The sequence below is a fragment of the Diadema antillarum genome, unplaced genomic scaffold, assembly GCF_040938485.1.
Source record: "Diadema antillarum isolate AM-2024a unplaced genomic scaffold, OU_Dant_1.0 scf00000032, whole genome shotgun sequence".
NCBI lineage: Eukaryota > Metazoa > Echinodermata > Echinoidea > Diadematoida > Diadematidae > Diadema > Diadema antillarum.
Window position 1 is genome coordinate 3,817,216 of NW_027270921.1, and position 13,783 is coordinate 3,830,998.

Genomic DNA, 13,783 nt, shown 5'->3' on the forward strand with positions numbered 1-13,783 from the left:
CTAAAACCAAATAGTAATGATTGCAATAAAATGAATTGTAACGATTTAATTGAATGATTTACAATTCAATTGTTTATGCTAATTGCTACTCTCTATATGCATGTTGCATGATCTGTATGCGTACCAAATATCCGAAAGTTAGACTTGTTAGATTTATTCTCTGTCATGTTATGTTCACTTTGCAAAATGCAGAAATCCAATCAAATCTTCAATTTTTTGAGGATCAGTGTTTACTACATAGTACTCAGTCAGTTGGTCATGACAAAGTTTTGATTTGACAAAGTTTTAGTTTGACAAAGTCTTTTTTTTTTGACAAGCTTCCTCTCGAAATATATTCTCGTCATAAAGTTATAAACTCTGAGAATTTTAACATCACACAGGACTACAGCACCCATAGTCTTATAGCTGTAATTATATTTCATGCAAATATATTTTTTCGACCGTTATTTGGTTAAAGTGCTATGTTGTTTTGTTAATATTGTTCACATTCTTTTTTTCACGCTATTGTCTTTTAAGCGACGTGAAGGCTCGCTGCACGAGGGGTTAATATGGGCAAAACTTGTTTCAGTAGCACTTGCCCCCAAGTTGAGAGTCTGAGAACAGAGGAGCAACCCGGTATAGTCGTTACGATTAATAGAGTGCACGTCACGAACTCTACAGCCACGAGTCATTATAGCCACGAGTCATACAGCCCACGAGTCACACAGCCTTCGAACTAGACACTAAGTGAACAAGAGCCATAAGCTTGACATCAAGTAAAATGGGCCCACCAGACCGTGGCTTAATGTACGCAATGTCGGTCTAGTGGGCCTTTTTTTACCTAATGTCGAGCTGATGGGCCTTTTGCCATAGTGCCGAGCTCATGGACTTTATGATTCATGGACCTTTTTTCAGTGACGAGCTCAGAGGATAAGTGATAACAACGTTCAATATGCAGTTTTAAAGGGTGCAATTGTTGCTTTCTGCTTTTTCAATCTTTCCATTAGTGAATACGATTTTTTTCTTCTGCTTGGGGGGGGGGTATGGATGAAATTCATTTACGGCTTGTAAATGAACATGAAATCCTTCTGGTTTTTAATTCGGTTCTTTTCTTCAGAAAAGACTCTTAATTACTGTTCGATTGTTTCACTAGATTTTGTTCCTCTATTTCCATTGTCAGGAAGCAGAGGCGGGCCAAATCAAAAAGTTGTAATGTGCAGTATATCAAATTCAGACAATTAAATAATTATGCATAGCATTCTTGCCGTCTACACCAGTTGACAAGTGATTACTTTAGGAGCGATCCTATAGTTACCCGATCAGGAAGCGAAGGGTTTTTGATTCTCTTTTCTTTGCGGAAGGATAAAAGAAAAACTATTGTTTAATAGGCTTAAAAATAAATTATTCATATACAAAGAGTTATAAGATTGTAACTGAAATATTGCTAATCAAAACGTACGTTGTGAAATTCTGTAATTACATCGAATTATTAGATTTTAGCTCAGCAATCAGTTTTGTAATTGAAACATAACAGAGCGAAATTGAGTCGATGAACGCAATGTTCGTCTTTATTTGTCATCTAAAGTGGAAACTCGTACATTGACATCACACTTATTCTCAAATCTTTCCCGACAGCAATCATCAAAGCCAATAAACTATGATATATGGGAAAGTGTACAAGATGCGACAGTTTACATTTTCGATCTTCAATTTCAATTTACGTCTGCATCATTCTTAAAAGAAAAATACATTGTGCAAACTTAAATACAACAATAACACAGAGATTTTGTTGAAATCAGATTTTCTACGATAAAATCAAGTTTTACAAACGAGTTCAGTAAATCATTCAGATACAAAATAGAGTTCATCATTGCATTTTTTCTTTATTGGTAATTTACATTGCAGGGGCAGTCACAATAAACACAGGTGACCTACATTATGATAATTGATAAAATGACAGTCCTTTGCTCGTGACAAACGACTGGAAAGAGAAAATGATCTCAAGGTTTTACATGCAAAAGTAGGGGGAATGGTAAATGATGAAAGAATGATATGCGAACGAGATTTTCCTTCAAAACAAAATGGTAGTTTGCAGTATAATCAAAATATCTAATAGTTCATCGTTTCCACTGTTTTCACACGTGCTTGCTGGGAGTCATATCATGCAACAGCCCCCCCCCCCCCCGCCTTCAAGTAGAAGCTGTCTTAAAGATGTTAATACTATGTTAAGGAAACGCAGGGCAAATTTCAGGGTCGCTGTTCTCTCTGCTGAGCTGCCAGCAGCAGCGAGCCTGTAAACTTTGTTTACTGCGTCGGGGGCACGTGGTAAATCAGTTTGTTGCATTATGAAATTACATCGTCGTGTCATGAACGCGGCGCTGGAATTAGAGCGGCATCGGCAAGCATAGCGTTTCTTCCAGACGACCGTAGTGGCATTTCTTTTTGACCTCACTGCCATCACAACAGGAAACAAGCACATCACAAAGATTAGCAACTTATAGGATCACACCCAGCAATCCCACCCCACCACACGCACACGTAAACACACACACACACACACACACACACACACACACACACACACACACACATACAAACACTCACACGCGCACACACACACACATACACGCACACACACACACATCACACACACACGTGCAAAACACACATGGAAGCATTGGCACAATATCTACGCTGTACTGATGCGTTTCAAAAAAGCTTTTCCCATCATTATGCCGTCATAATTACCATCAATATAGATTTGTCTCTACTTTATAATTGTTACTCCAGGGCCATGTTCTACATGTATGAAAAGAAACAATCTATCATAAGTCAGAAAATCAAACTCAATTCAGATATCAGCCAATCAGAATTAAGTATTCAGAGACTTATGCTTGATTTGCTGACTTATGTTTCATATCAACTTTTATGTCACGGGGCCCAGGACACATGCAAAAACACTGTTCAAACGACCCACGAATAATCAATAATCTGACAAGGAAATACACTTTATGTTGAGAGCAGTACATCAGAAGCTATTGATGTGTACAACGAAATGCAATGTTGGGGCCTATACGAAAAATGTATGAGCACACCACCAAGTTCAAATCAACCATTAAGTAATGCTTCTTCCCGTTTCGGTAGTATCCATCTGTCTGATTTATTTTTCTCTTCTCCTTTTCTCATAGATATAAACGGGAAAATATACTCAAAACAATTTCAAAGCACAAAAAATACAAAGACTGTTACAATATAGTACGAAAAAGTAAAAGAGTACAAAAATGCGGCAGATGTGAGGGAATGACAAAGGCCCTTGGCCTATCAGAGGTCAAACCCTTGGTTTAATGCACTTAAGCTCATACTTTAATGCGGCTTCTCCGTTTCTTCCTTATTTTTCATAGTCGCATTCGATCCTTAGCGAATGGTCAACCGAGTCTATACTGGCAATCATTTTATGAACAGACAAAAAAAAATATGCATTTTGTCTTGATGAAATAACGAGCCGATAAGACATAAAATCATAGTCAAATTAAAACAAACTTGCCTAGACGTTTTCAGTCTTACCTATATAGATTTCTTTCTATTCTATTCTATTCTTTAAAGAAAGTGAGCCGCCTTAAAGATGAATATAAAATATAAGATGGAGAAATTGCATAGATAAAGATGAATATATCTTTACTTACCCACGTCACATCAAATATTGGTTCATGTATAGCAACATTGGTTTGTTAGTTCTTCTTTCATTTTTATTTCATTCCATTTTTCTTTGTTCCGCGACATTAATATACCCCCAAGAGACTGGTTGTACGAAACTATGTACATTCCATCAAAATGTGGATATGTTCGTTTCTGGGAATAGAAGTCCACGGTTGTATCCCTCCCCCCCCCCCCCCCTCTCTCTCTCTCTCTCTTTAGTATAGCAAGCGAAGAATTATTCAGAATGCACCAGCTACACTCGTGTTTGTGGATCCTCTTATCACCCCACTCAAGGAGGCTTATTACGATACGGTTTTTTAACCTCCCAAGAATTCTGTGTCACAGCAAATGGAAATTCGATGCGAGTCAGGCATAAAGCGTAAGAGAGTGAGGGCCTATGTCATTGTTGTTGTTTTGGGGTTTATTCTCGCAGTTTTTTAGAATCGTGCACATCGTCTGAACTCTAGCATTACATCTGAAATTACCGAATTTACTCAACTGGACATGGTTGGGGCACATGAGGTTGTATCCTAAAGTGCCGTAAAAGGGGAACGCACGAGAGGGAACATCACATATCTTTGTCTTTATCTGTCTCTGCCTCTGCATCTGTATCTGGCTCTCTGTAAAATAAAATGCTGTTAGAGAAAACAAGACTCTCGTGTGACAGAAAAACAAAAATGCGGAATTATGTGTAATCCTTCCAGGAAGAGAGAGTAGCATGATTTGTTATTTGAGTACAGGACAGCTAAATATATGACAATAATTATTACGATACAGTGAAATATGATACATTGTTATATGATGTAGTGTAATATGACATATCATAATAACGTAATATAATGAAATATAATATCATGCAGCATAATGTATTATGGTAAAATATAATGTAACATAACCATGATATAATATTATCATGTAATATGACATAACATGATAATATTCATGTCTTTCAAACAGAAGCATAGTTATTAAGCAATTAGCATGATTAGAGCATGGAACGCCTAAAATTGGTTGTTCTCACGTTCACAACATGCATTCGTAATAACGTTCCTGCTAGTTAAAAGTATTGGTGCATAGAAAGCGTATGTAAGCACATCCAATATCCTTCACGGTATTTTTCTTAACAAATACAATATCCCCAACACGATAAACTTTCCATTATTGCTCTGCTACCGAAAATCTCGGCGAGCGGAAAAGAAAGAGCTAAGTGAAAGATCGCATTATGCAATCAACACATGCTGTCGTGAGAAACTTGATATGGAACAACATAAACTTTTGATTCAACTGATAAACAATAATTCTGTAAGGTGCACGCTTTAACAACAATAGAGAGCTTGAAGGTCTGCGACGCGAACGCTACAAAGACGACACAGCCTCCTGGGTTTGACAATGGAGACAGCTGTGTCGCGCGCATGTGCAGAACACCATTTTGGGCCTAAATAGTGTCGTCTTAGCGTTTGCGTCGCATATCTAAAGCTCGCTAATGGCAACAACGACGACGCCAAGGACCCAGAACGATGAAGTTGACGCAGAGTCACAAAATGGTGGGAAATACAGCTAGAAAAAGGTCATCATCCTTGAACGTCGCTCTACTTTTTCCCCGCTGTGCAAACGCACTAATTATGACTTTATTGGCGTCTTTCTGAGGCACTTCGTGGAAATTCTTGATCGGATTAGTCTCGATAACAGGCCACAGCTGAATTTTCGATTGCACTGATTAACAACCCCATGCAGCAATGCCCTACATTACACCCATCTACAATGCAAAAGAAATATTAGTCGCTTGATACAATTAAGTTCTTATGTTATATATCCTTGGAATATATCACCGCAAGCGTATAATTAACGTTTGTGTCACTGCATTTTGTTATAACCCTGATATATTTTGGTTGACGTTTGGGGGATCAACCGGCTAATACCTCCAAGCCAGGGGGATTACGGTCAGAACACAGCGAGGTATTCGACAAAGAGCAAAGGGAATTGGCTTTATGACGTCATAAAACCTACTAAAACTCCAACAATGATACTTCTAGGCATGTATATTTTCCAGATTATTATGATATATATTAATAACGACACTCTACTGCATATTGGTTTAGCTCGCTCTATTACGTGGTCAGAAGGGGGTATATCGCAAATCAACTTGTCATTAATGGAGATAACTTATCTGATTATTGTTTCAAGCACAATCATGGAAGAATCATATGTTGTCTGGTACTTCGAACTTTAAATAGTTCGATTTTGCCTAGTCGGGCGTTTCCTGGAAGTCCATTCGATAGCGATCAACACTAGCAGTCTGACTAGCCAGTTTAAAATTTTCTCCTTTGATTCATCCTGTGCATATTTTACACCAAGTGTAGGATAAGAAGCTGAAGAAGATGAAGCTGTACTTTACGATGTAGCAATTGATTGGATGCTACCTTTCGGCAACACCGACAACTCATGCAGTTAGATCTTGGGAGTAAAATCACGTCCATACCAAATTGAGAGGGAAGTCAGGCTTTCTATTCAAGCAGCGTGAGTGGTAGACGCACTTTCAATAACTGGGTTGGTTCACGCCGCACAATAGGCAAGACAAGGGCAGCTTATGGTTTACGTTCGTCTTCAGTAGATATGAATGCCCTCAAAGCATAGTGACCCGCAACCACGTAACACCTGATGATTCCAAAGTTGTAATAATTTCAAAGTGACGCTATTCGTCTAAAAATGAGAAATTTCACATCCTTCAAATCTTTAAAATTAATGTCGAAACTGAACTTTCTGTGTAAACCCAAAAGTTTAAGAACACTAAAGAATCGGAAGTTGAGGCCTTATAACCATACCATGGTGTCGTAAATTGACTTTCGTATTTAAATCTTTACTAGGCACTAGACGACAGCCAAATTTCAAAGCTCATTCTCTCGAAGCTATATTCCTCTGGTGCCTAGGCTCTGTTTAATGAAACAAATGATGTGTTGCTGGAAAGCACCGCATCTCCTTTAAATTCTTTGTTTGTTCATTTGATTTTAAGTGGTTTTCCACGAAGGTTAATGAAAGATTAGCGGAAAGCACCATATCTTTGATAACTTTCCATTCTTTTTTACTTGATTTATAGGGTTTTATTCTCAGACATTAAACATGAATTTTCTCCAGAATATAAGAGGTTCATCGTACCTGCATTATCTTAAGCAGGCCTTATTTTGAATTCGCCCTTACCCCTTCTCTGGTTATCTTTTTTTTTCGTTTTAAAAGCCAATCTAATTTTCTTTTTGGCATGCAAGATGGCATTTTTCCTCATTTGATTACGGCTTGTTTCCTTCTGCAATACATAAGATGTCTTACGATGATACCGCATCTTTTCTCATGTTCTTTCTCGTTCCCTACCCAATATTCAAAGGTAAAGTATGTTCACACAAGATGTTAAATTCCACTTCATTAAAGCTTGATATCTCCCAAATCATACTGTCACGCATTTTGGTTAAGATGTTTGATGTAATATTATGTATAATTCATAGGATTACATTTTTTTCATTGCTTTCATGATTATTATACTAGTCTATGTAAAGGATGTCTCGCTAACGCTATTGCAAATTACTAGTTTATCTAGCCCAATCTCAATCGCTTTGCATCAGCGGAATTCTCTCTTTGTTCATCTTCCTTTGTTCTTCTGACCTTCTCAAGTCTATTCTACGCTCTCACCACTTTGACCTTGCGCTCACTTGTTCTTCTGACCTTCACATGTCCATTCTGTGCTCCCCTCGCTTTGTCCCTTGCTCTCTTTTCAGTACTTTCGCTTTGTCCCTTCTCACTTTGACTTTGCCTCGTCTTTCAGAACCCTTGCCTTGCTCTCCTAAGTTCAAATTTGTCCTGACGTTCAGAGTCCTTGCCCTTACCCTTCGCCCTTGCCTCTCACTGTCCTTCAGCCTTTTCAGCTTGCTCCCTTTGCCCTTAACTCTTACTGTCCTTCAGCCCTTTTTGCCTCCTTCTTATCTTGACTTTCTCCTGTCCTTGCATCCTCTCCTTCCCTATGACTTTGAGCTCTTTATCTATGTGCTCAAAGATGTCCTTCTCCTATATACTCCGCAGCGCGATAAACGTCTTTCTCGTGACCTTCATGACTGGTCCTCTCTATCTCGCTCGAACAAGAGGACCTTGTTTGAAAGCGGTATATAAGCCAGCCTTTATGCTTATCTTAAAATTCACTTGCTTGGGAGATGGAGTGAAGAGTTTGTCAGCTAAGAGTGAAACCCGTTTTTGAACTGCGAGAGAGTAACCAACGAAAGAGATAAAGAGTCAACCAGTCCAGAAACGGTCTCAAGCCATGTTAGCTTATTGTCTTAGATAGTCATAAGTCCTTCACTGCATCGCACCTCTCATGCCTGGCGAGACATTCTAAAAATCCATCCTTGTAAATGTGTTTGAGTGATTCACCATAATAAACCTCTTAACCGTGATTTCTGCCTGATGACTGTAATTTCTCCCTGACCCTCGGCATCCTTCGACAATGAACTTCAACATATAGCAGGACTTTATTTTGGGACCTTCACAGAATAGGAATTATATTCTGCTCATCTTCGACAAATATAAGTCGCCGTTACAATCCACGAAACGTTTTCCTTAGCATCCGTACGTACACCTCAAGAAAGGCCATCAATAAATGTCACGACAAACTCGAAGGGAATGCCTCTAGCCGCCTACTCATCGGATTTGATTTATGTGAAGAGACAATGGACTCCATCCCTGCGCCATTCTGCTCGTGTACCAGTTCTTCACAGACCTTTCCATTCCTACTTTTTCCCCCCGCTTTCCCTCACCGGCTCTCCGACAGGGTATATTGAGAGACAATTGATGCAATACCTGCTGTTGACATTTTTTCGGCAATCGAGGATAGAAACGTAACACGATGCTACACAAACAGTCCTCAGCGCTACTAGCTGGGCACCATGATATTGGTGACATAGATTCCCTGTTCCTTGAATGCCTGAAAATGAAGTCTTTCTGTAAAAGCAGCGTACACTCTATTTAGAGGCCGAAAGAGAAGCAAAGAGTTAGATGGAGCAGGAGAGAGAGAGAGAGAGGAAGAAAAAAAAGGTGACCACTTGAAGGTAAGAATCAAAACATTTCTTGCCTCAAAATAGTACCACAGTACAAATATGAAACGTGTTTGACTTAGGCTTATGCCATGGCAGGGGAAATGAATGTGGTCAGGATGGTAAGATCTCAATTGCAAATATCGTCAAACGTCAAGCTGAGATGACGACAAAAAAAGAAGAGGAGATTAAAATGATGTCATCATGCGGTCTTTCAAAGGAATTTCTGAGTAATATGAGAGCAGTGCAACTAACAGCAGGTAGAAGTGGATATACGACTTTCAATCTTACATGTTTGACTTTATAGATACACATACGGAGACCACTCTGCTTCTAGAAAGAGCATAAAATTATACAAAAGATCATATGCCTTAAAAGCTGCGTTTACACCATGTTCCCGGTGGCCACGGCAGCCCCATTGGCCCGAAACGTAGTGCACCGTGGGTAGATGAGACATTCTCCTGTTTTCCCTCCTTCGCATTCTAGTCTTCTTCGTTTCAGTCCTCGCCCCGGTGAACATATTGCTATCATACGCTGTTCTCACGGCGTCTGGTCGGGAAAGACTATCAATATTTTCAGTTTCCCCCGCTACGGACAACTTCCAAGTTTTGTTACGGCTTATTACCTGCCGCCCCGTTTTGTTACGTTCACCCCGTGTTATTGCTGCATGCATAATTCCTCATTTTGACAGTTTAAAAATCTGACACGGCATCCACGGCAATCACGGCCTGTCGCGTTTGCCTATCCCGTTTTAAGGCGTTGTTTCAAGTCCATCCCGTTTTGTCCACGTTGGCCTGAAACGGGGCTGCCGTGTTCGCCAGGAATATGGTGTAAACACAGCTTAAAAGATTGAGATAAATAAAGATAAATAGAAAATACAAAGAACAAAAGAGAACGAAGAGAGAAAATAAGTCTTACATAAAGAGAGAGAGAGAGAGAGAGAGAGAGGGAGGGAGAGGGAGGGAGGTGAAGGTCGCCTTGCTGTCATTTCATCGATCTATCTTCAGACTTCCGAAAATCCCCGGAACTTGTCAGTGTCTCCGGTCAACGTAAATCTGCCGTGGACGATTATGTCATGCTAGAAGAGAACGGAGACAACATCTTTTTAAAATCCCCTTGACAATCTCTGAAATGCATTCCGGAAGAGGCGGAAGCAATCATTCTGACGTGGGGGGGGGGGGGGGGGGGGGGTTGAGGGTTAGGAAGGGGGATCTGAGGGAAAGAAAAACGATAGGTTTGCACATCAAAATGGTATAGACCCTACGAGACCATTCCATTCCCTTAAGGGAGGACATGTCATGCAAGCCAATGTGAAGATCAGGAAGATAAGAGGAAAAGTGAAGATTGGGGATTATGACAATTGACATATACTGTAGGTCTAGATAAAATGTGGAAAATATAACGCCAGAAATGACAGCGAATTAATAAGTCAGAGATTGGTTTACAGATCGCTAGAATAACATACACACACACACACACACACACACACACACACACACATGCAAAAACAAACAAACAAAACTTTAAACCGTAAAAACTGAGTATATGTTGAACGCTTATTCTTTGTTATATTTTATTTTGTTCGTTTTGTTTTGTTTTTGTTTTTTATATTCTTAGAATGAAGACACATCCAGGTTGTAGAAGGGGTTGGCTGAGGGGACACACTGAGTGTGAAAAAAATGAACAAACAAACAACAGAATATTCCGCTTTGCACCAAACAAATAGGCCTATATATTAAGTTCAATTCAATTCAATTTAAATGATTTCATTTCCATGTAAAGTAATACAAATATATGCTCTTGCTTCAAAGCCAAATGAAATATTTCTTGGTTTTAAATTGTGATATATCTAGTACCCATGCATGAAAAAATAGAGATAAGGTAAGGCATCCAAAACAAGATTTTCCTACAAGTCATGAAGCACGGAGGTTCAAGAGATGGAGGCAAAATAGTCCTCTTCTCTTTGAACCCATGTTTGTTGTCGCCACTAAAAGATATTTTAAGCACGTGCCAAACTGGATCTGCCTCACAGACAGGCAGACAATAATTGATTCATGTCTCATTCTATAATGACCAGAAATTCTTCTCCTCGGAACATATTAATGTTCTTATGGTGATAACTACTTTTTCACACCCCTACTTATAGAATACGAGTCGTACATAATAGTAAAAATAATGGTATGCGCAAATAGAAAATTGTGCAAAGGCTGTTGAAATAAATATCAAAATTACTCGAATGGATACGTCTGCATCCTAATCTGACATTGTCATTTTGATTTGATTTGATTTGATTTATTGGTTCCTGTATTATCATTGTACATGCACATACATGTACATGTATATACATACATTGTTGGTGCCATGGGGCCTACATAAGCATAATTATATTGTTAACATTTTTTTTTCTTCATTGCCTTTACACAACGTACAGGAAAACGTATCAGCAATATAATGAACAATACAGTAGGGCTGCAACAGCTTAAGCGTGGCTTGATTTGCGTGCAGCCCTCGTACATAATACACATCGGGAAAAATTCATAAAGAACTATACCTCAGATTATACCATATCAGACTTATTTGTCAGAAATAATTGGAAAGTGATAAAATCGGCAGGTTAGTGCATTTTCAAACATTTTCAGCATAGGTATACCTCAGATTTACACTTGTACACATGATTATTTCTCGACGGGATTACCTTTTGTTATCATGCTTTGTTATTAGGTGAAATTTCATGTCATTTAATAAATAAACATGCAAAATATGCACCATCAAAAACATTATGTTAACGTTCGAAATGAGTCTTCAGATTGCTCAGAAAGATGTCGGCATCGAGCCCCGATCATCAAAGTCGCAAATGCACCTGTAGAATTCATTTGTGCATCCATCAGGTAGAAAACTGACAGCTGTTGGAATAATCTCAGCCAGTTGGTATACTCCATGTCTTGAACCTCCTGCACGAACCAAACCTAACGATTTGCTTTTAAGAGTGAGCGTTGCCGCTATTATTACTGAAGATGTAGAAGAATTAATCATCATGACAGAACAGCGTCTATAGAGCAACGGTAGAAACCAGGCAGGTAAGACGATTCCCTCCCTTGTAGAAACTCAGCATTAGCAACGAACCATTACATATACTTTTACCTTTGGTCCTTCCCTTTAATGTCGATCTATGATCATAGCTTACACGTCTCTTACACTGCGTATACTGACCTCCAGTCCCTTTCGGGCTGCTCAGATGATGATATCATAATACTCATGCAGATGGGGTAATCAGACACACAATATCGTTCTGCACGTCAATTCTAATCATTTAATTCCCTTGTGAGCAATGCATTTATCGACAGGAGCGGGAAAAAAGGCAATTACGTCATAAAGGTAAAATGACGTGAGACATGCGAAATGAACGAGAAATCTCCGCCGTCGGGCAAAGCTATGGTTTAACATGTTTAAAGCGGCACTGAGCGTTGAGGCCCATTGCTCGGGAATGCAGCGGTCACTATGGAAACCGCACCTCTCGACAGATCGATGACGGCTCTTCTTTTTCTTTTTCTTTCCCTTCGGATGACAATCCTCTGTCGTCTGCTGAGCAAAAATTGAGGGTGGCCTAGTTAAGCAGAGGGAAACCACGTGATTGATCGTCCTCGCTATTGACGCTGGGAGTACTTTTCATCGGCGAGTGGTATCAGCTCTGGAGCGCTTTTGTTAGACACGCGCGATCGTGACGGGAAAAAAGACCACATGGCATATCTAAAGACGGAGCATCTCCTTTCATCTTGAGCGGAGAAAGAGTATGTGACAATCCAAATTTTCTATAGCAGAGACTGACAACTAATCTCTTCAACCCTCTCTCTGACTGAAGATTTCTTTTTTCCCCTTTTTTGCTTTAATCTTATGTGCCATAGAACTATACGGTAACAAAGTGTCGTAAAAGGCAATAAGCTATACCAAAAGTGCATTTAACTGTTTAAAGTATAAAGCAGAAATACTATGTTATTCCGGTGTGTTCGCATCAATATTGTAAGCAAAACTAGCATTGTTGAAAATCTTTGTGAAATACTCCTAAATTTCGTGAATCCATACCAATGTACACATTGAACTCACGGAGAGCAATTGAACCATATTCAAAGGTTTTTCTGCTATACTTGCATTCAATTTTGTATAACATGTTCCATTATACCGCTTCCTTCACTAACAATTATCAATCTACATAATACGTAAATAGTATTGCCAACATGGTGGTGTAATAGTTAGAGGGTATATCTATGAGGAAATCTGAACGTGACCAACTTGGATGACCTTTAATGTGTATCAATCAAACTGCATTTAATCCAAGATCCCTATCAACAAGGAATAAACATGGGTTTCTAACGTACGCATAAAGCATGAACTTAACAAACTTCAACCTTTAACCTTTTTTAAAAGGTTTAAAATACGAGCAAAAAAATAAAGAATATGGGGAGAGATACATAAGAGCATGGTACTGCTTATTCTTTGTCATTTGAGAGCTGCGCTTTTCACATAATGCCGTGGGGAATGTTGCGATAAAGTTCCGAAACGCTCGACTAAAGGCAGGCATAATCATAATAGCATGAAAACATTACATGTTGGAAAATGCCTTTGTTATTAGTCTGTCTGAAGCCTGGAGTCAGTCTTCCTGAAACAAGGTATACTGGATACACGATAGCTCGGGCGCCATCCGATTCGTCCCGCCACACTGCCCTACATTGGGATATAACCACAGATGATATTTCAGAATAACCTCTAGTATCATACCCTCATAACTGCGGCACAACCAAAGACAATCATTTGGGTCAATCTTATCACTCGACATGATGTCTCGAGTATCCTTCTCATGAGCATTTATCACAAATGCCACCGCAACGTCGGTACGGAGTCAATGGTGATGCGATATGTACACGTATAGTTGTTAGTGTATGCAATATTGTCCGTAATCATTTACAATAACCTTTCTTCTAAGTGTTCTTCAAAAGACATTAGAGTCAAGGCATATTATACAAATGCAAGGATTTTAATATAGA